Below are 23,972 nucleotides of genomic sequence, written 5' to 3' on the forward strand. Positions count from 1 at the left end.
AATGAATGAAAAATGGAACAAGGGGCAAGTACAGCTAGAATACTCAATGTACACATGTAATAAAGGAAGTGGTAAATCTGAAATAAGTCTTGGAGAAAGGGTTGGTTAAGAATGATAGAAGTATTGCCTCTGATCCAGGAGCATTGGACAATTAGGTGGACATATTTAATTCCAACCCACTTGTGCAACCTTTTGAAATTCAGTTAAAAACACAACTACAAACAAAAACACACAAAAATCACAACCAAACAGCAATCTCTAGAAAGTATTTATATGACCTCACAAAATTTTAAGCAGTTAATGAAGGGCAGTCTTGGGAAAAGCAAACAAAGCTGTTCAAAGATGGCAGGTTAGGGTAGGGGAGAATTTTGAACAGATTTGAATAGACTGTCAAAGGTTATAAATCACCTACATCGACTGAAAATATTTTCTTCTGTGAGTATTCTTTTTTTTTGGGGGGGGCGGTCGTGGGGCCTGAACTCTGGGCCTGGGCGCTGTCCCTCAGCTACTCATCTCAAGCCTAGCGCTCTACCATTTGAGTCACAGCTCCACTTCCGGCTGTTTTCTTTTTGCCTATGTGATGCTGAGGAATCGAACCCAGGGCCTCAGGCATGCAAGGCAAGCGCTCTACCACTGAGCCACTTTCCCCGTCCCCATTCTGTGAGTATTCTTTGTCTGAACTGGTTACTCCAGTCCTGAGACACTCTTCATAGCTGACGAAAATAGAATGGAAGAAACAAGATAAAGAACCCATTACACCACTGGAGAGATAACAGTCCTCTATGGTTTTTCTCATCTTTCTCCACTACTCTTTTCTCATACTTTTAATAATGTGATTTTGAATTACATCTTTCCTTCTTTTTGAGAGAATTACTGTTTGGTAATTAAATGTCAATTCACAAATTTTGATGTCTTTTTTTTTAAGAACTTTGAATTTAAATTCCACTAAAACCTTGTTTTCACACAGTGAAAATATATTTCCTGGGTAAGGACAATTCTCAAGGGAACCTACAGGATTTACAGCAAGGTTTGTGAGGCTTGTTTGTTTAGTGTGAAAATGAGCCATATTCACCCACATTGCTCCCTCCCAGCTAAGTCTCCAAGGATTTCTTTGCATGAAAGCCTATTTTCCCAGACAATTTTAAATGTCCTTAATAGGCTATGTTGCTAAAAAGTTTGAACAATTAAAATTTACCTGTCATAAATTTTAAAACTTTTTTGAAATTCCTTTATCAGAATCGCGAATTCAACAATCCTAATTCCACCTTTACCATCAAAAAAAGTTAACATGTTGTTTTCATGATATAGTGTCCATGAAACTACTGTTTTCCAGTGGCTTTTTTATGCATATATATGTTCATATAAGCTGATGATGAGCAAAATGACCTCCAAGATATGGAAAGAGAGATATTAATTTGCGGTTGTTGTTTTTGATGTACTATGTGATTTCTATTTTCTTTGAGATTTTCCCCTATGGTTAATCCCCTGCTGTGTTTCATTTTCGTACCCTGTGTATTGTGTATACATTTACCTTAATTAGGGAAGGGAAGAGGAACAAAAAAAATGGCGAGGCAAAGACAAAGAGCAAACCAATGCAATGGCAATTCACACAACACAATAAGTTGGAAATGTACATTACAACTTTTGTGAGAAAAATGAGAGAGGGGATAGCAAGTTTGAAAAGTTATGTATTCAGTACCTTACAATGGCTGTAACCCCAGTGCACATAACTTTCATAATAAAATTAAATTAAAAATAAGCTGATGAAATAAAATTTCACTGTTTTGGTATAGTAAATATTATTCTTTATGTAGTAACTTTTTAAAAATCAGTATTATTTGGCATCTAATTTGAATTAATTACCTCTTCTTTATCACAGGATCACCAACTTGAATATCCAACTAGACAATTTTTCACAATATACTTGCCAATATTTTGAAAATAGAATAAATTTACTACTTTCTTATACTAACACAGAAAACATTTTCATTCTATGGAAACCCATAACTTTTAAAAGTAAATAAGTTGTTAAGAGGACAGAATGTATTTGTTCTTCAAAATTCCTAGGACTAATAACTACTCATTTTAAAATTCTGAACATTCCATACCTGAGAGACTCAAAATATACCTGTTTGCATGTTATGTAATTCTGCAATAGATTCATTTTCCAATGGGGTGTTACAGACTGAGAAGTGAACAGAAAAAGAGCCACATTCTGATATGGGATAAAACTATGAAGCATGTTATAATTAATTCTTCAAGAGTAAGCAGTTTTTTATCAGATTAAGCTATTATTTCATGACCATCAATCACAAGATTTATGTCATAAAGTCATCCTAGCCCACCAGTTTCCAATTTGTAGGGTGTACCTCAAAATTCCCTTAATTCACATCAAGTATAGCTTATCTCCATTGTGAAAATACACTGCATCTCTGCTAATGTGATGCCCTCCTTGTTCTGGAAAGAACACCACTATTAACTGGGTTGCATCATTTTTCCTCCACTGGAATTCTTGCAAATATTACTTATATTTATACTTTTTAACTATCAAAGATAATCAGGATGCTAAGCTTGGAAGATTACAGTTCAAGACTGTGAAATCTCAGGGTCTATGTTGAAGGGGCAGAATGATGCAGGCTCCGGCCTCAGGATTATCTGAGGACTGTGTTTAAGTATTAGGAAAGCTCTTGGTATGCCGGGCTAGAGAGGAAAAATGTTCTCTCCCTATCTCAAAACACATGTCATGGACTCCTGGGAGCTGAGGAAGTAGCTCTTCTGCTTGCTTAAGCATAGTTGAACAGCTGGTCAAGCATTTTCCTGAGATTGGAAAAGTGGTTTGAGCTTATTCTAAAATAGTTTTGATAAATAATATACCAAGACAGGGCTGAGAAGGTGGCTAAGTGGTAGAGTGCTTGCCTTGCATCCATGAGGCCCTGAGTGCGATTCCTCAGCACCACATAAGCAAAAAGAAAAAAGCCAGAAGTGGTGATGTCGCTCAAGTGGTAGAGCTCTAGCCTTGAGCTGAAGAGATGAGAGACAGCACCCAGGCCCAGAGTTAAGGCCCCATGACCAGACCCCCCCCCCCAAATTAATAATATACCAAGGCATTGTCTCATAGGTCAAGTAAAAATGTATCTGTTAAAATTTTTGTGTCAATGTCTTCTGACCAAATCTTGGCAAAGATCATGCTTGCTTGTCTTTAAATACCCACTAACAACAAAGCACAGCATGCAGTGGCAATTGCTGTTTGCACTCTGCATCCCCAGTGCCCTGGTGATTTCGTTACACTTACTCAGGGACCCCAAGGCACTAGACGTTACAATTGGCACCCAAACAGGGACCCTTCATGGTTGAATTCAGGAAGGGATATTCAGGTAAGTACTTTTAATTACAGGATGATGGGACAAGTTAAATCTACTCCATACTTAACTATGCTTAAACATTTACTTGCTGCTTATGGTCTAAATATTTCTTCTTCTGACATAGAAATCTGTATTAATGTAGTTAGGGAATGGAATCCTTGGTTCCCCGATGAAGGAACATTAGATGTCGATAATTGGAAATGAGTAAAGAATAACGTAGAAAGAGCTGTTCGAGAAGGGGAAAAGATTCCTATTAGATTTTGGTCCATTTGGGCTATTTTACATACCCTTTTTAAAGCTTTGAATGAGGAAAGATTAAAAGCAGACTTAAAGAAAGAGGCCACCCCTTTTATAGTAGATTTACAATTGGACTCTGAGGTTAAGGACTCAATAGATAAGGATGCATTGCAGTTCACAGAGAAAAAACAAGAGGTAAAAAAGGCTGAAAAGGAACAAACTGAAAGTGTAAACAAAATGTCTGAGCAAATGGAATGGATATTATCAAAATTACAACATATGGGGTTGGAAATTAGCAGAGTGAAAGGAGAACCTGAGAAACTGAAAGTAAAGCAGCCTTCAGCTCGTTCACTGGCCAATGCAATTTTTACAGCATCATTCCCTCACAAAACACAGGGCTCAGACAGTGACTTTGATGATGAAATGCCTATTTTTTCTTATCCTGTAATTCAACGACCCCCTATGAATGGTATATCTCAACCAGCCAGATATTAAGGTGCTGCTGTAGATGATATTGGTAAACTTAAGAAGGCAGTAATGTTGTATGGTCCGTGTAAGGTCCACTCCAGGATGGCCAGCAGACTCCACACTCCTCGCAGCAAAGTCTCCACCCAGTACCTGCGTTACCTAGGCAACTGGGACACCTGGAAGAGGTCACATCTGCATCCCCTGAGGTCACATCTGAATTTGATGTGGCCACACCTTTCTCTGCCCATACCCTAGATAAGGCCTAACCCAAGCCCAGAGGTGCTCTCTTGCTGCTCTTTTCTTGCTCTCTCTGCTCTCTGCTCTTTTCTAGCTCTCTCACTGTTCATTTCAAACACTCTGCTCTCTTTCGCTGCTTTCTCACTGTTCTTTTCTAGCTCCCTCTGCTCTCTTGCTGCTCTTTTCTAGCTCTCTGCTCTCTCCCAGCTCTTTTATAGCTCTCTGCTCTCTCGCTGCTCTTTTCTAACTCTCTCTTCTCTCTCTTTCCTGTCTTTCTTTCCTCTCTCTTTCCCAGCTCTCTCTTTCCTAGGCCTTCCCCAGCCACGTGGAGTGCCAACTTGCCTGTTCCCAGCAGGTTTACTGAATAAACCTACCCCTTACCTGAATACCACGTGTGTGGTGCTCTTCTTACTCAGCTACCTTTTTTTAAAAACCTAACATAAATGGTGCCGTGACTCGGATAAAGGGCTTAAATTCAGGATTGCTGGGATTTCTCTGTTTTTTTTTTCGTCTTTTTTCTTGTTCTGTTTGTTTTTACCCTTTTTGCTCTGAGGAATACGCACAATTCTGATGGCCTTTTGTGAACCCAACTGTCTGCTGCGGACAGAGCTCATCGATACCATTGCTGGCCTTCATAATCCACGTCCACACCACTTCTCTACTCTGGTAAGTGAAGCTACTCTATGGTTCTCTGTTGCTCTCTCTAGAGGGCTCTGGGGAATGTTGGGACGCCGCTTCCGCCTCGTCAGCTCTACTTCACTCACCAGACTGACTCTCCTACTCTTTTAATGGGGTGCTGCGAATCACGCTTGAGCCGTGAAACCCCTTTAAAATGTCTCCTGCTCTCCCTGGAAAGCCAGAGTGCCTCATTTTTATGCCATTCTCAGATGTAGACAGTTTTTGCTACTTCAATGGTAAATGGTCAGAAGTCTGTTTACTTTTGGGCTCTCTCTGTTCTCTCTCTGCCATTCATGTCCAACTTTCCCTATCTCTCGCTGTCTTTTTTCTACATTTTGGCTTGTGTCCTGAAGAGTGTGACGCAGGCTGGGTCCCAACGACCCCCTCTAGGTTCTCTTTCAAAGGCTAGCCAATTGTAGTCTTGGTCTATTTGTTCAAGGTGTCTTTGCATTTTTTTTTTCAGAAATTCACCATCTTGAGTTCACCATCTTGGCCACATGGTGACTTTAGGGTTTGGCCCTATATAGCCCTTAACCTTCCACCAAACTTACTATTCCATCCATCTATTCTAAGGTGCCTTGCTAACAAGTTGCGCTCTTCACAGGCCCTGGTAACTGAGGCTCAACCATGTGATGTGCCTTTGTTAGCAAAGATGTCTAAACATTGTTGTTAAAATTTTAGGTTTTGAGTTTTGCCTTTTTTGTTTTGTGTTGTTTATTCTACTGACTACATGGTTCTAAAATACTGGGCATATCTGTGCTAAAATTGTCATCACATCTAATGAGGTTTGTCATTTCAGAATATTTGTTGGCAATTCTTGATAAGCCTTTTTGTTTTGTGTTGTGAATTCTACTGACTACATGGTTCTAAAATACTGGGCATATCTGTGCTGAAATTCTCATCACATCTACTGAGTTTTGTCATTTCAGAATATTTGTCTGTCAATTATTGATAAGAACCAGGTCAGTTCTACTTATTCTACTTGATCTCCTTGTTGCTTTAATTGAAAATAATAAAGGGTTTTTGTGGCATAGATTGCAGTTCAAAGTCAGCCCAGGCTGAAAAATCCCTAAGACTCCATCTCCCAACTAACCTACAAAGAGCCCGGCTGGAATCATGGCTCAAGATTCTTATTTCTAAGCAGCCAAACACTGGAAGTACTAAGGTAACTCAAAGTGGTAGAGCACTAGCCTTGAGCAGAAGTGTTCATGGACCGTGCCCAGGCCTTGTGTTCAAGCCTCCTTGAATACCAACTTGGGCAAGCCATCCCAGCAATGAGCACCTAGACTCAGCCAGTCTGGGGAACAAGGGAACATGGAGAGGAGTAAGAGGAGATGTCACATCAGCTACTTTGTGCCTGCCCTTTCAAAATTTACCAGAGCCAGGAGGTCAGTGGAAGTAAGAAGCCTGCCCATCAAATGTCTATACCTGTCTACCTATTAACTAAACAGGAATTTATATTCTTGCCTTTGTCACCTGACTTCTCTACCTAGTCGCCAGATGTCAGAAGTATCTAGGGACATTTCTACATTTTCAGCCCCAAGTCCTTCCTCTTGCCATTTATTTGCTCTGGAGTATTTTTTTCCAGCCTCTCAATGCTCATCAGACTTCTCCAGGCTTCATCTAAGGACTCATGCCACCAAGGTACCACTGCTGCTCACTGCCTTCTCTGGGAGGGGACCAAATTCCAGCCTTTTACCCCTATTGTCGATGCCCCCTTGTCAGCAGGAAGTAGCCCGAGAGAATCCATGCCCTATTTTATGATTATTAAAAGGCTGGAATATAAGGTCCGCTACAGGATGGTGAGCAGACTCCACCCTCCTCGCAGCAAAGTCTCCACCCAGTACCTGCATTACCTATGCAACTGGGACTCCTGGAAGAGGTCACATCTGCATCCGTTGAGATCACATCTGAATTTGATGTGGCCACACCTTTCTCCGCCCATACCCTAGATAATGCCTAGCCCAGACCCAGAGGTGCTCTCTTGCTGCTGTTTTCTAGCTCTCTCTGCTCTCTGCTCTTTTCTAGCTCTCTCACTGTTCTTTTCTAGCAATCTGCTCTCTCTCTCTCTGCTCTCTCACTGTTGTTTTCTAGCTCTCTGTTCTCTTGCTGCTCTTTTCTAGCTCTCTGCTCTCTCGCGCTCTTTTCTAGCTCTCTGCTCTCTTGCTGCTCTTTTCTAGCTCTCTCCTCTCTCTCTTTCCTCTCTCTTTCCCAGCTCTCTCTTTCCTAGGCTTTTCCCAGCCTCGTGGAGTTCCAACCTTGCCTGGTCCCAGCAGGTCTACTGAATAAAACTACCCCTTACCTGAATACCACGTTCGTGGTGCTGTTCTTACTCAGCTTCCTCTTTTTAAAAACCTAACAGTCCTCAGTCTCATTATGTTAAGGAATTGCTTAATGGGCTTGCCTGACATTACAATAATTTTGCTCCCTAGGATTGGAAGATGCTTTGTAGAGCCTTGCTTAAGAAACTGAAATACCTACAATGGCAAATGTGGTTTACTGAGTTATGTACAAAAAGGGCTAAACAAAATGCACAGAGCAGTAATCCACACCTGCAGATCATAACCTTTCCCATGTTAAGTGGAACAGAACAATATGCGGATGCTCATATGTAAGTGAACTCTCCTGAAGAGATCCATGAGGAGTTAAGAGACATTGGTATTGAGGCATGGGAAAGGATTTGACCAGTAGGAGAGCATTATGGCTTTTGGACTAAAGAAATTAAAAAACCTAATCAACCCTATGTTGAATTTTTATCACGATTGAAATTGACCTTGGAATGTACTGTTGTGGTAGAGGCTGCAGGGCAACAACTGCTACACATGTTGGCTTATGAGAATGCTAATGAGGACTGTAGACGGACCCTATTGCGTATTAAAGAATCTGGGGATGTGAATACATATTTAAGGGACTGCAAAGACGTTACATCTGAATCCAGGTGTATGCAGGTATTTGCTAAATCTATGGCCACTAACCTGGCATGCTTGCAAACAAAACCCTCTAAAGTGTTTTGGATAGGGTCAAAAAGGCTACTGACGTTAACAAGAGAGGACCAGGAATTTGCCCTAAATGTAAAAAATGGAAGCACTGGGCAAGGGAGTTTTGATCAAAAATAGACAATAAAGGAATTCCTATAAAAGATGCTTACCCTATGCAGGGAAAGTCTCCATTGGGACAGCCCCGGGGCCCAGGATTAATAATGGAGGGCAGCCAACCATTTTTTCCCTTCTTCCTGCCACAGCCCACAGCACCGCAGTGGACATACCAGCCTTAAAAGATTTTATTTTGAAAGGTGGTGATAAGCCACAAAAATATCCTACTGGAATTTATGGGCCTTTACCTGAAGGAACATTTGGCCTATTGACCTGTAGATCCAGTCTTAATGCAAAAGGAGTTTTAATATATTTAGGAATTATTGATGCTGACTATATTGGGGAAATAAAATTTTTAATGTCAGCTGCTGCACATATTTCCTTTAAAAAGGGAGAATGAATTGCTCAAATCTTGTTATTATCATATATATCTATTGGAAAGTCATTTACACTCCACATTGGGGGATTTGAAAGTACTAACCAACAAAATGTGTTTTGGACTACTCATATTACTAAAATGCAGCCTAAGATTAAGATTAATATTCAGGAAAAGATATTGACAGGACTAATAGATACTGGCTCAGATATTACAATTATTAAAACTCATGAATGGCCTAATCATTTATTATATAAAATAATCCCCTGTAATATTAAAGGAGTTAGCAATACTCCTGTAAATTTTATAGGACAAACAGTGTCATATGTTACTATAACCTCAGAAGACGGACAGAGAGCTATCCTTAAAACTTATATTATGGAAGTTCCAGTTAACATAATTGGTAGAGATGTACTGGAACAATGGGGAGCTTATATTCAATTTTAACATTTTTAGATGGAGCCCATAAAGATATTAGGGAAATTTGAGGAACTTCTTTGGATTGAACAATGTCCTATATCTAAAGAAAAATAAGAAACAGCTCATCAATTAGTTGCAGTACAGTTAACCAAAGGACATATTGAGCCTTCTATGTCAACATGGAATTCTCCAATATTTGTTATTAAAAAGAAGTCAGGGAAATGAAGATTGCAGACTGATTTATGAGGAGGTAAGGCATCCATGTACCCTATGGGGGCTTTACAACCTGGTATACCGTCGCCTGCCATGCTTCCTAAAAATTGGCCAATAATAGTAATAGATTTACAAGATTGCTTTTTTTTTTTTTAACCATTCCTGTACATGTAAAGATTGTAAAAGATTTGCCTTTTCTTTACCACAAATAAATCATCAAACCCCTCATCAGCGCTTCCAATGGGAGGTGTTGCCCCAAGGAATGATGAATTCTCCAACTATGTGTCAGATATATGTTGATAAGCCTTAAAACCTGTTAGACAAAAATGGCCTCACATTTATATTTTTCATTATATGGATGATATTTTGTTTGGAGGACCAAATATAACAGAATTAGAAATGGTGTTACAGTGTTTACACTTTATATTTAAAGATTTTTGATTAATAATAGCACCTGAAAAAATACAAAAAGATACGGTGGTAAAATATTTAGGATATATTGTTTGTAGACAAACAGTGACAACTCAAAAAATATCTTTACGACGTGATCAATTACATATATTAAATGATTTTCAAAAGTTACTAGGAAATATTATTTGCATGCTACCAGCCTTAGGAATTCCTACTTATCTATTACATAATTTGTTTCAATGTTACAAAGGGAGCCTGATTGACATAGCAAAAGAACTTTAACTAAGGAAGCTGAAAGAGAAATACAATTTGTAGAACAGAGAATAAAAAAAATGTTTTTACATCGAGTAACGCTTATTCAACTCATAAATTTATATATTTTAGATACATGAAAATACCCAACAGGAATTATAAGACAAAATGAGCTACCATTAGAATGGATTTATACACGGCATAGATTTACAAAAAATATTATGCCTTATGAACAACAGTTGGCAGTTATTATTCAACAGGCCAGGCAACTGGTATTTATCCTATCAGGGCATGATTTATTTGAAATCATCTTTCCTTTGCCAAAAGACCAAGTAAAATATTTGTTAAACCTGTCTGAAATGCTACAAAGAGCATTAGTAAATTTTACTGGGCAATTTTCCTATCATTTTTCCCAAAGGTAGATTGTGGGATTGCTTGGGTAAACAACAACTTATCATTAATAATATAATTACCAAGGCCCCTATTTCAACTGCTATTACTGTTTTTACAGATGGCTCCAAAACAAAAAGTGCTATTAGACAACAAATAAATATTGGGTACAAAGAACTACTTAAGCATCAGTTCAACAAAATGAACTTTTTGCTATTATTAAGGTGTTACAAGATTTTGTGGGAGATGTTAATATTGTTACTGATTCTGCCTAAGCTGTAGGAGTTGTGAGTAATATAGTCACTGCAGTTACACATTCATCTAAACCCCAGCTAAACCAATTATTTAAACAATTACAAGCATCACTGCAACAACGTAATGCCAAAGTGTTTGTAGCTCACATTAGAGCTCACTCTTCCTTACCTGGGTACCTTGTATATGGCAATAATCAGGTTGATAAATTAATTTTGTTCTGCTAAACAGGATCATTCTCATTTACATACAAATTCTAGCTATTTACATATGCTTTATAAAATACCTTATTCTCAAGGTAAACAAATTATAAAAAGGTGTCCTATCTGCAGACCAATGCTTTGAGAGTTGTACCTGCTGGAGTAAATCCTCCCAGATTACAACCTATAGAGCTCTGGCAAATGGATATAATCCATGTATAAGCATTTGGCTGTTTTTCCTTTGTACATGTTACAATAGATACGTATTCCAAATTTGTTTGGGCTTCTGCCCTTATGGGAGAAACTGTTAACCATGTAATAGAACACTTATTGGAAGATTTTGCCATTATGGGAGTGCCTGCCAAAATGAAGACTGACGTGGACCAGCCAATAAAAGTATCAGATTTAAAAGATTTTGTGAACTTTATGATGTGGTATATATTACAGGAATAGAATATAACCCCCAAGGACAAGCCATTATTGAATGTGTTCATGGCACACTAAAACAACAAATGAAAAAATTAAAATGAGGAAAAGGTTGGATGAAAGTATGGATATTTTGTGGTATTCCATGCAAAATCCTAAAATAATTTTACATCAAGCTCTTTATGTTCTTAATTTTTTAAACTAACCACAAGGAGATATTTTAACTAGAGCTGAGCGCCATTTTGAGCAAATATCACAAAAACCTTATTTAAATGCTCCCGTATGGAATAAGATTGCATTGGATGCAGAATGGCAACTAGGAACATTATTACATAAGGGGCAAGGATAAGGTTTTGTGTCTACACAGGATGGCAAACAATACTAGCTTCCTGCCTGATGGATACAGACGTGGCCCAGTGAGGACAGCCCCATATCTTGCAAGGAATCCGCCAACAGTTGAGGAAAAAGAAATCCCCACTGCCCACCTGGGGGCAGGTTAAAAAGTTGACTGGAGAAGGACAAAAGATGTTACAATTTAATGGTAAACCTGTCACGGCTGAGAACTTGTTCCTGGCCATGTGCCCTGCTTATTGTAAACTCTGTCCATGCTAATGCTAATGTAAGTTATTGGGACTTTGTTCCTAACCCTCCTTTATTGGAACCTGTTGTTTGGGGAGACATGTATATAACAGTCTATACTGTTCCTGCTGTTTTATCTCCTCCTTGGAATAATTTCACATTTTGCAATAAAGATGATGGTAACTTTTTAAATTTTACTTACTATACTCATTCCTTGCCTGTTTTTCTGGGGCCTCCTCCATGTTTAGTAATGAATTGGCAACATTGGGTTTTACCTGGGAAACGCACTTCCAATTCTAAAACACAGCTGCACCAATTAACTACTTGGCCATTAATAGTAGCTGGGAAAGTGTCACTGATGGCGAGTTATCCTTACCTATGTGCCCTGATTTTACTTATATTGATTTAAAATATCAGCCTTTTGTGTGGCAAGAGGGTAGAGGAACATTTGGGAAAATGTTCAATAATTTTATTAATTGAGGACCTTTTGGACAGTTTATTAACACATGTTCAGAATGGAATATTACCAGATGTGATTTATCAAATGTTACTAGGATGCCGGAAGCCATTAATGGATAGCTTACTGGAGCTCAATTGATGGCCTAGGGAGATGGAGGCTTTGCAGATGCTCTATGGGCTTTCATGGCTGCACCCAATGCTGTTCAGACTCATCTTTGGAAGGTCGCAGCGGCGCTGAAACCCATGATGCTATCAAATGGATCGTTTTCAGGGACGGTGAACTCTGCATCCACTTATAATTTTACTTTGTACAAATCTTATGATGCAACTGCTTGTGTAGCTCTGCCTTATGCATTTTTAGTGGGAAATTATACATTTTCTCCTACTATTTCTTGTTTTAATTGTCGCCTGTGTTCTTGCATTAATTCCTCTCTTAATTTTAATGGCAGTATAGTACCATGATATTACAACAAAGAACTCATATTTGGCTACTGTTAAATTAGGAAGAGAATGGTCCCAAAATCCTTTGGATAGTGTTGTTATTGAATTTTTTACCAAACTACTACAATGTACATAGTGCATGATTGGAGCCATGGTAGCTGTCATCTTAAACTTAATTGCTATTACCACTGTTGCTGCGGTGTCTGGAATTGCCCTACACACTTCCTTACAAATTAGCACTTTGTGGAAGAATGTCACCGGGATTCACATGAATTGTGGGTCTCACAGGTAGAAAATGATACTCTATTACAAACACAGATTAATTTTCTTAAACAGACAGTGGGATGGTTAGGAAACAAGTTATTGGTTGTGAAAAAAAGTTATTGTTAAAATGTGATTGCAATTTTACTACCTTTTTCATTACTAATGTAAAATATAATATATATATATATATGATTAGAATGTAATACAGCAATATTTATATGGAAATTCTACTGCTGCTCAATTGATTGCTCAGTTACAATTTGATGTACATGATATTTTTGGTAAACAATTTACAAATGATGATGCTTCTAATATTGCTGATGCATTTATTAAACAATTGGAAGGGTTGGATCCAAAAGAAATACTACAAAGCATTTCACATACTGCTAGTGGTGTGGAAATTATGGTTGTTATTATTTTGTTTGCACTTGTACTGTTATATTTGATATTTATGAAACCAATGCAAGCGTCTATGATAACTCTGTGGAAAGCTTTACTTTTAAAACAAAAGAAAAAAGAAGGAAATTGTGAAGACTCAGGGTCTATGTTGAAGGGGCAGAATGGTGCAGACTCCGGCCTCAGGATTATCTGAGGACTGTGTTTGAGTATTAGGAAAGTTCTTGGCATGCCGGGCTAGAGAGGGAAAATGTTCTCTCTCCCTATCTCAAAACACATGTCACAGACTCCTGGGAGCTGAGGAAGTAGCTCTTCTGATTGCTTAATCATAGTTGACCAGCTGGTCAAGCATTTTCCTGATTGGTTTGAACATGCTCTAAAATAGTTTAGATAATAATATATCAAGACATTGTCTCATAGGTCAAGTAAAAATGTATCTGTTGAAATTTTTGTGTCAATGTCTTCTGACCAAATCTTGGCAAAGATCATGCTTGCTTGTCATTAAATACCACTAACAATAAAGCACAGCATGCAGTGGCAATTGCTGTTTGCACTCTGCATCCCCTGTGTCCTGGTGATTTTGTTACCCTTACCCAGGGACTCCAACGCACTAGACGTTGACAAAAGCCCACCGAGGCAGGAAGGTTCTCTAGATTCTTATCTCCAATAAACTTTCCAGCAAAAGCCAGACACAAGTGAGCTGAGATTGAAGTGGTAGGGCATGGGCCTTGCGCACAAAGAGGCTCAGAGACAGTGTCTAGTCCCCGAGTTCAAGCCCTAGGTCAAACTAATAAAATAAACAAACAAAAAAAACAAATCCCAAACCTAGCAGTTTTCTCACTGTATACAGAAGACGTTATTAAGGAAATTGCTACCTGTGTTACATACAGGTAGAAGACAGATGACACACAATTATTCTCTTCATACCATGTTATACCAAAACCTCAAAAAATCGTCTTTTCTAAATTTATAAATTAATATCATCCATTTTTTGCCAACTCTGTCTACATTATTCACATTTTCATTTTATACATGAAGTGTTGGTATTATCTATTAACTGAGTTCTAATTCTCATGAAAGAATATTCTAGGCAAATAGATTGCAAGAAACATTTGTAACTTTATCAATTAAACCCTCTACTTAAAAGAATTTTGTAGTATCCTATAGAATATGAAATTACAAACAAAACCAAAATGTTTATTTTAAATTTAAACTCTAATTTAGCAAGATCTACATAGTCCTACATTAGATTAACTTTGCTATTTCTCCAGGCTTAAGCTTTTGTAATCCTTCATCCTATCCTTGGAATCTATCAGAATGATGATTACTTACTTTTTCAAATTTTGGATGGGAATCATGAGCCATTTTGCATCTAAGAATGTTCTGTAATGAAGAGAACATTTAAAACACAACTGAGGATTATATATGAGTTGCATTTCAACAGGAAACGACTTCTCAAAATATAATGACAATATTAGCCCAAACTTCGAACTGCGTATTCCTTTCTTGTTTGGTTGGTTTTATTAAGACAAAATTATACTACCTGGTCCAGGGAAGGTATCACTGTGTAATTCCACTATCTAATCTCCTGTCTTAGTCTGAGTGCTAGAATTCTAGCCTTGTATCACATTTCCCCTCCATAGTTTCTTGGTTTATTTAATCGAGATACAGACTAGCAATTCTGAACTTCTCCAGTAATATTATCCACTATACTGCTCAGAGTGTTCATATACTCTTTTCAAAGATGTTATAACATTTGACACAGAATATGAACATTTTCAGATGTACCTGCAGGAGTCTCTGATTCATTCCTCCATGGACCTGATCCCATTAATAATGATTACTTGACTCTGGTCCCTATCTATGTAATATTCTTAAACTTTTTTGAAGAAGGTTCACTTGAGGACTTTCTAACATTAAAAATTATCACTTGATTCCAATCTTACTCAGGACATATTTTCTATTGTTTTCTACCTTTTCCACATATTCTGAGAGTTGCTTCATATGTGTATTTGTGAGTGCATATATGTGTCTCTGTATATATGTGTATGATTGTATGTATGTATGCAAAAGCGTCAAGATCTTATTCAGCAACCTTGCTCATGGCTGGTATTGAGCCATGCTTCCAATCCAGCTTTTGGCTGGTTAATTATAGTTTCTCAAAGACTGTTCTGCCCAGGCTGGATGCATACGGAACTTCCCAGACTCCTTTACATTCTTAGGTTTTATTTCTCCAGTAGTATCAACTTTTAAATTACAAACATTTTTGTGAGTGTAAAGGCTAAGCTGTAGCCTAGATTTTCAACGTAAGAATTCATATAAAGATAGATGAACATGCACATTATATATGCTGTGTGTACACTGTTAGAAATGTGATCCTTAGCTGGGTGGTGGTGAGATCTTAGGACAGGGCTCAAAGCTAGGCTGGGCAAGAAAATCCTGGAGACTCTTTTTCCAATTAACTACAAGAAAACTGAAAGTGGCACTGTGGCTCAAGTATAGAGCATTAGCCTTGAGCTGAATAGCAGAGGGACAGCTCCCAGGCCCAGTGTTCAAGTGCCAAGACCATCACTAACAAAAAATACATAAGTAAAGGAAAGAAAATAAATGTGATCTTATCCACCAGTTCATGGCTAGTATAATCCCTGCTCTCTCAGGATGATCTTTTTTTTCCAATTAAGTCCATGCTCTTATATCTGATTTGCATTGAAAACAGAATTATGCTTCCATTCTACTGTCTACAAAGTTGCGTGATTAGCAAGCATGATTTAGAAAGGGAGTGGCCTCATACTTCCTGTTCCACGTACGAGTAATGCTTTCTCTATATCACTCTCATAAATCTACATACTGGACTTGGCTTTATTGTTTCAATGTTGTCTTATTTGTAGAGTCTTCTATGAACCCTTATACTTAAACACAAAACTTCTCTTTCTCTTATTATTGCTATTGTTTCCTTACTGTTAACTCATGAACAGTTGGCAAATAATGCGCAGCACATACACTCACAAAAAAATGATCTGAGAATCTTCTTCCCATTTAAAATTCGCCTTAATCCATAGAGAACTTACAAAGTTTGAACTCAATATACTTATGGAAAATGTATTTAAAAGCAATATAAATTTCATATTTTCTCTTTACTAAGTTGTCTCTGAAACACGTGTAACCTCAGAGCAGGATGTCCTTGTGTTTTTTCGGTGAAGCAAGAAAACATTCATTATATCTCAGGCAGCACCGTAGATTGTTCCTGGAAGTAACTGCTACTGGATGTGGAAACTGGTCCCAGGAAAGGAATGGAACATAGAGGATTGACAAAGTTCAAGTTAAATTGTGCTTTCCTTTTTACTGTTCAAAAAATCCCAAGGCTTGAAGGAAACTCTGTCCCTGACTTTTTCGTGTGTGTATTTACTCATATATAACTTTTCTGTAAACTCCTAGTTGAGAGTATTACAAAAAGAAATAATGTGCCATTTGAAAGCCAGCATAGAACAAAAGGAAATAACGTTGTTTAAAACATGTTCTATTGCAGGGACTGGGAAGTTGCCTCAGTGGTAGAGCACTTGCCTTGCATGGATGAGGCCCAGGTTCGATTCTTTAGCACCACATAAGCAAAAATAAGCCAGAAGTGGTGCTGTGGCTCAAGTTGTAGAGTGCTAGCCTTGAGTTGAAGAGCCGATGGACAGCGCTCAGGCCCAGAGTTCAGGCCCACGACTGGACCCCCCCAAAACCATTCTACTGGTAAGAAACAAAGACATGGAGGCTTTAAAGTGTCTTATCGATGGTATTTTCACCCCTGAGATGATTCCCTTGTTTCAGGAGTCAGTTATCAATTCCTTTAGTTTGGTCCTGAATTTTCCAGAGAATAAGGATTCCAAAAAAGTATCCAGTGATTATGATCAGCAAAAGAAGCCTCTTCTCAGACCAGTACTCCTTTAAGGAGGGTCCCAATGAAATATCTGGGGGTTTTATTTGCTTGTTTTTTTAGTTTGTGTTGGTTATGGGGCTTGAACTCCTAGGCTGGATCCTGTCTCTGAACAGTTTTGTTTCCTGCTAACCTGCCCCCAAAGCTCTGCTGCTTGAACTAAAATTACACTTGTGGTTTTTATGCTGTGTAATTACAGATAAGAGTTTGACAGACTCTACTGCCATGGTTGGATTCGAACTAAGATAGTAAGAAAGCCAAGTGACATCAACTGTATAGACATCTCTCTTCAAAGAAGAAATATTAGATGTTTTTTGTAAAGCTAATATTTGACATTTTTTTCTCTTTTGTATTGTGAGAATACCATACAGAGGAGTTACAATTACACGGGGAAGATAATGTGTACATTTCTTATCAAGCATTGTTGCCTCTTCTTTTTTTCCCCTTCCCATCCCTTCCCATACTCTCCCTCTTCCCCCATCCCATCCTCCCCCCACCAAAGTTGTAAAGTTCATTTTTTGACATAATGACTTGTACATCTTATTGTTGCAATGGGTCCACCTGTATCCCTAAACGATTTGTTTTTAGAGAATATGTCCAGCACAGATTCCATAACATAACTCACCAAAAGTAGGTGCATTGAATCATTTTGGAATTAATTTTTTTTGCTTGGGAAGATTATTGATCTTGTCGTTCCTTTTGGGGAAACTTAAAGTCATATTTCACCTTTTTTGTTGGTTCTGAGGCTTGAATTCTGATCCTGGGCACTGACCCTCCGCTCTTCAGTTCAAGTTGACCTCACTACCACTTTAGCTACAGCACCACTTCCTGGTTTCTGGTGGTTAATTGAAGATTAGGTTCACATGGACTTTCCTGACAAGGCTGGCTTTGAACCACAATCCTCTGGTCTCAAACTCCTGAGTAGCTAGGATTACAGGTGTAAACCACCAGCACCCATTTCATATTTGCATTTAGGTGCACTGACACACTGTGTAGACAAAGAATTGAAATTTTAACCAAATGATGACATTGCAGCTTTTCAAAAAAATTGAGGTAGCAGTAAATATGTCCTCCTTTTCCAGTTTGTTACATTAATGAATCATGAGCTATGGGACCCTTACATTAGCATCCTGTGACATCTGTATAGGTGTATTTAGTATCAGGAAATGTTCATAGAGAAATATAGAAAGAATGAGATTTTTAGAAAACAAAGGAGATAAGATATGAAAGAACAGCATAGAAGGAGATACATTTACCACGCAGAGATTAAGAACTAGCCTAAGAGATTTAGAATGCTAAAGGCAATGAGGAAAAGCCTAGTTGACAAATAGTTCTTCAATAACCAAAAATGGTTCTCTAGACCAGTTTCTGGTATACCTTATTTACTATCATTTTTTCCTTCCATCCGGAGTTACTCCTTATTTTCTGTCATAACTATTAATTAGCCTCTGCCTTTTTGATGGCAAAACTGACCAAAAAGATTTCAAAATCACGCAGACTACTTTTCACTTTGTGATTAGCAGTGATGACACAAAATGCTGGAATCCTTGACTTTCCAGAATTAATCTTCAGCGGACATCCAAGCACATTCCTGGCATTAATTGCTGTGACTTAATGAACAAAACTTTTTTCAACACAGTATCCTAACATAACTAAAGTACATGAATTAGGGGCTATTGTCAGGTGTCAGTATGTAAGGAGCAATTATATATTTCAAGTATGTGTTCTTTCTTTTCCATTTACTAATTTTTTTGCCAGTCCAGGGGCTTAAACTCAGGGGTAGGGAATTATTCCTGAGCATTTTTTTCCTCAAGGCTAGCACTCTACCACTTGTGGCCAAGTATTCTTTCTAGTGTTTTTCTTTTTTCTCTGTTACTGAGGAATTGAACCCAGGGTTTCATGAATACTAGGCAATCACCATACCATGAAGCCACATTCCCAGAGCCCTAAATGACTTTCTTAAGAAGGCATTACATTTTCATTCCATAACTAAGTATCATAAGTTTGGCCAGGTGCTAGAAAATGATGTAGAAAGCAATACAATACAATAAGTCCAGTAAGGCTGGATGGACAATGAATTTCATGATCTAGCCAGGGCACAGTGTGGCTTACCTCAGGGTGCTGTTTCAACAGGCTGAGCTAGACAGCTCCTGACCCACAGCCCACCTCCAGAATGAGACGGTCACCTTGGATTCCAGCCACATGGGGATGCTGGGCCCCCTTCACCAGCACCCATTCAAACAGTTTTTATGAAAGAGAGAGGGAAAAGTCAGAATTAAAATTAGGTTGGGTGCCGGTGGCTCACAACTCTAATCCTAACTACACTGGAGGCTGACATATGAGGATCATGGTTCATAGCCAGCCCCCACAGGAACGTCTCTGAGACTCTTATTTCCAAAGAACCACCAGAAAACTAGAAATGGTGCTGTGGGCTCAAGTAGTAGAGCACTAGCCTTTTGCTGAGGAGCTCAGCAACAGCGCCCATGCCTAGTGTTCAAGCCCCACAACTGACAAGAACTGGACTCCCTACCACAAGAAGCGGATTGAATATCACCCATTGTCCTAGGGAGCATGGTAGTGAAGTCAGGCCGAGCTTCCTGTGAAGTTGAAGTCATAAGGAGGTTACCTGACTTCTCTGTGCCTCGGTTTCCCCAGATGCAAAATTAAACACAGTGAAGGATCCCCATCCTCATGGGTATAGGGTAACGATGAAAGAGACCCATGTTTTGTTTCAAAATCCCCAGCTGTTGCATGATTAATAACTGGCCCCACCTGAGCCCTTTGTGGGTATCTTCCTGTCATTTGCTCACAGAATTGCAGAGAACCTTCTCTGAATGCCACTCCCTCCATGCCAAGCCATGCTCCAGAGATTCCCTCTGTATAAATCCCTTGTTTCCTCAAACTGTCCTGTGAGGAGAATGAGTTCTGATGGTTGTGACCCTTCCCAGAGCTTCACCTGTGGTCAAGAATTGGCTGCTGTGGACCAAAAGCTTGGGATAATCCATCTAAATCGATGACTGAGCATGGTGCTACATGGTTACCATCCCAACTACAGAGGGCCAGGCCTGGTAGAGCATACCTTTCCCAGATAGGAAGACTTCGATCCAGTCCAATCAGAGCATATATTGAGTCTCTGTTTCAGAAATGCCCAAGACAGAAAGATGGCTCCTCAGAGCCAGGGTGAGGAAACAAGCATGGGTCATGGTGCCCAAGGAGGGGTGTCTGATCACAGTTAGTTGTGATTTGGGGGAAGCCACTCACCTGTGTTGCTGGGAAAAGCTGCTGGAGGCTGCTCCAGGTGGGGCAAGAAGCAATGGCAGCGAAACACATGGACCAAGAGCAGAGAACCAGGGCCAGGGACCAGGTCAGGGCTTTAGGCCTGGTTGGCAGTGCACCATTGCCTGAGGTTTAAAATCCTGCAACTTGGGAAGGGGAGGAGGGAGCTGGGGTGCGGGCAGGCATCTCAATTTCCTACTATACTCCAAAGTTGCTTGAGTCTCTTCCTCACCACTTAGCCACCTCTACCTTCCTCAATTGCTGGTAGTGTTGTAAACTAACAGAGGGAATCCAGGGTGCTACTAGGCAGCATGGAATGTGGGCGTGGTCACCATTCTTGTATCCCATTGGTCAGAAATAACCATGAAAGAATGGGGGTGTGGCCAGAGTTCTGTGATGCAAGCAGCATGGGCTGAGTCAAGAAGACAGCGGCTCCCCCAGCCCTTATCCCAGGGACCAATGTCCAATTCAGTTGGAGACAAGAGGGTGACCTGCTTTAGGCAGATGGCTGCACAGATTGTTGTATATGTCTGTTTGTTGCCAGACCCGGACCTTGAACTAAGGATCTGGGCACAGTCTGTGCACTGCTTTTGCTCAAGGCTCGCCCTCCACACTGGAGCCTTGGGATTCTGGCTTTGTTGGCACTGAAGTTGGAAAAAGGTCTCAGGAACTTTCCTGATTAGGCTGACTTTGACCATGATCCTCCCATCACAGCCTTGTAAGTATCAAGGAGGACTGCTGAGAGCCACTGGTACCTATCTAATCATTGGTCTTGCTGATATTCTTGGACAGAACGGTGAGTACCCTATCCCCAGGTTGAAGTGGAGGGAGCTGGAGCCCACAGTTCGAATCCTGGTCCTGCCACCTCCAAATGGCTGGAGAGCCTATGGAATTCATTCCTATCCATATGAGTACCAATGGAATGTGATGTATGTCATGATTGAATGGGCAGCTCTTGAATGATTCCAGGATAAAGTTATACACAATTATATTATAGGACACTGATCAATTTTAGTTAATTCTTTATTAAGCAGTTAAACAATCACATTCATAAAATTGAGGCATAATTAAATGCCTAAGAATTGGGCCTCACATACTGCAAAGGTACCATTTTTCTGCCAGGACTGGGATTGAAACTCAATGTCTTGGTAACTCTATTGCACTGTGTGGGAATGGGAAGCTGGCCGCCTTAAAGTCAAGAAATTCAGTTCTGTTCCTTATGCCTCAAATAGATCTACACCACTAGAAAACATCCTATTCATGTACAATTTACATACATGATTTATATTTATATACATATGTTGACTCCATATTGCATTCAGTGTAATTACTTTATTTTTTTTATTTTTTCATGTATTGACCATTTATTTTATTGACTATTATGGAATATAAAACATTGAATACATTGATTACACAGGATATAGGTCTGCATATGTATTCCACTTCATACCTGACATACAGGACTTTCATAAAAAGGAAAACATGTGTCACTATCATCTTCTTACTCCACAATTCATTTTTGGTAGTGCTGGCATCTGAACTCAAGACCTACAAGCCTACAAGGCCCAATTCATGAATGCGTGAGTGTTAGCATGCCATCCTAGGACAAATTTTGCTGACAGGCTGTTCCCAGGACCTCAGATCAAGCCCGAGGGGTGACCAAATAAGAAAAGATTGACATGCAGATGGCAGTATGCTAATAAATATATATCTTTATAGAGTGTCAGAGATGTCTATACAATATTCAGTTATATAGACTACATTCCTTCAAATCCCTGGGTATTAATTATGCCTCCATGTAATTAATGTAATTAATGTAATGTAATTAATTAATTGTTTTCATCCTTAAACTATTAATGAAATCAGTGTTCTGAAATTATTGCTTTCCTTTAAGTAATAATATTCTTTCAATGCTTCATAAATATTAAATCAAATCAATCAGCCTCCTGAAATGATGCTGTCTAATTTTATAGGAGCATCATTCATGATCAGTTCATTCAACCGTGACATTGACAATATTCCATCGTTAATCCTATGGATGGGAACCATTTTCTTTATCTCTGGCCATTCGTTGGTGTCAGGACAGGGATTCGAAATCAGGGCCTATGTTGCCACGTGGGCCTATGGCTTCCCTGATATTCTGGCAGCCTTCAGCAATGCAAGGTGAAGTACCCTTTGCAACAGTGTCATTCAGACCCATGAGGGTCACCATGCAAAGGAAGTAACCATAAAATGGCCATATTTTTTCTGTGCATTGCTTTCCATGCAAGACCTGGGGGTCTAGGATCCCAGGAGGAGCTGTAGGTCTAGTGGCTGAAACCCAGACTAGGGTGATCAAAGCTGAGGCAGAGTTGCCACAACCTGAATTCAAGCGCCATATTGAGAAAAGTAAAATAAATTACTCTCCCTGGCTTGCAATTCACACTGTTTATTCTTCCAGGCTTTGGATTTGAACTCAGGATCTGGGTAAATCTGCAGCAAAGTGGATGAAGGGGAAAATCACCGTGTTTGAACATAAGAAAGTTGGTCCTGTTCACAGCCGGGCGCCGGTGGCTCACGCCTGTAATCCTAGCTACTCAGGAGGCTGAGATCTGAGAATTGCGGTTCAAAGCCAGCCAGGGCAGGAAAGACCGTGAGACTCCTATCTCCAATAAACCACTAGAAAACCAGAAGTGGCGATGTAGCTCAAGTGGTAGAGCGCTTGCCTTGAGCTGAAGAGCTGAGGGACAGCGCCCAAGCCCAGAGTTCAAGGCCCATGACGAACAAAAAAAAAAAAGAAAGAAAGAAAGTTAGGCCTGTTCACTAGTCTTGAATTCAAGCCCCAGCCCTGGAAACATACTATTTATATACATTGTAAAGATAGGATTTATACTTACCTATAGATGTTCAGTCCATACATGTTTGGTGTGGTTGTTCTGGTATTTTTTGTTTCATTCATTTATTTACCATTGATTGTACTAAGATGAAACCCCTTTAATTTATTACACTGATGACATCGTATCACAGAGCATCTAGATTTGTAGAAATGTTCTCCATCATGCCAGGATTCTCAAAATCACCCAGGATATTCAGAGAAAAGGAAAACAAGTTTCACACTTGGCTTCTTACTCCACCATCCGTTTGTTGGTAGTGCTGGGATCTTAACTCAGGTCCTAGTACGACCAATTCGCCTATAAGCCAAGGTGAACACACTAACCTGTGAGCAACTAATGAGCTAAGCTATTCCTAGGATCTGACATTGATTGCCAAGGTGGTCCACTATAGTCTTGAATTCATAATTTAAACGTACGATCTATATTGATACACATGTGTGTAGAGAATCTTGTGTTCGGTGAATTTCTTCTCCTTATTTTGTCTCTATTTCATGGAGGTATTGTGTATTTTACTAAATATGGTGACAGGTATAACTTTGCTGACATGGATGACAACCTATTCCTATGGTTATAGGGTTGCCTTTGAATTCCTCTTCTTGGTTGAGACTCAGGACTTTCACAGGAGAGGAAAACGTGTGAAACAACTGGCTTCTGACATCAGGATGATGTCAATTCTAAATTCTGACATCAGGATGATGTCAATTCTATTCCATTGGTCCTGAGGTCTGTTCTTGTGCCATTACCAAGTTGT

General features: G+C 39.3%; 1 long non-coding RNA gene across 1 annotated transcript in view; it reads right to left on the reverse strand.

The window, feature by feature from the left end:
- LOC138819754 (uncharacterized) overlaps window positions 1-20,603 on the reverse strand; it is a 53,423-nt gene extending 32,820 nt beyond the window's left edge. The window contains exons 1-3 of the long non-coding RNA XR_011369609.1: window positions 20,334-20,603; window positions 19,185-19,292; window positions 14,486-14,536 (exon numbers count right to left, since the gene is read on the reverse strand). This is a non-coding gene — a long non-coding RNA (uncharacterized lncRNA). The remainder of the gene's footprint in view (window positions 1-14,485; window positions 14,537-19,184; window positions 19,293-20,333) is intronic.
- Window positions 20,604-23,972: the final 3,369 nt, after the last annotated feature.

Source organism: Dipodomys merriami, unplaced genomic scaffold, assembly GCF_024711535.1.
Source record: "Dipodomys merriami isolate MVZ:Mamm:240054 unplaced genomic scaffold, mDipMer1.0.p SCAF_815, whole genome shotgun sequence".
In the NCBI taxonomy this organism is placed as follows: domain Eukaryota; kingdom Metazoa; phylum Chordata; class Mammalia; order Rodentia; family Heteromyidae; genus Dipodomys; species Dipodomys merriami.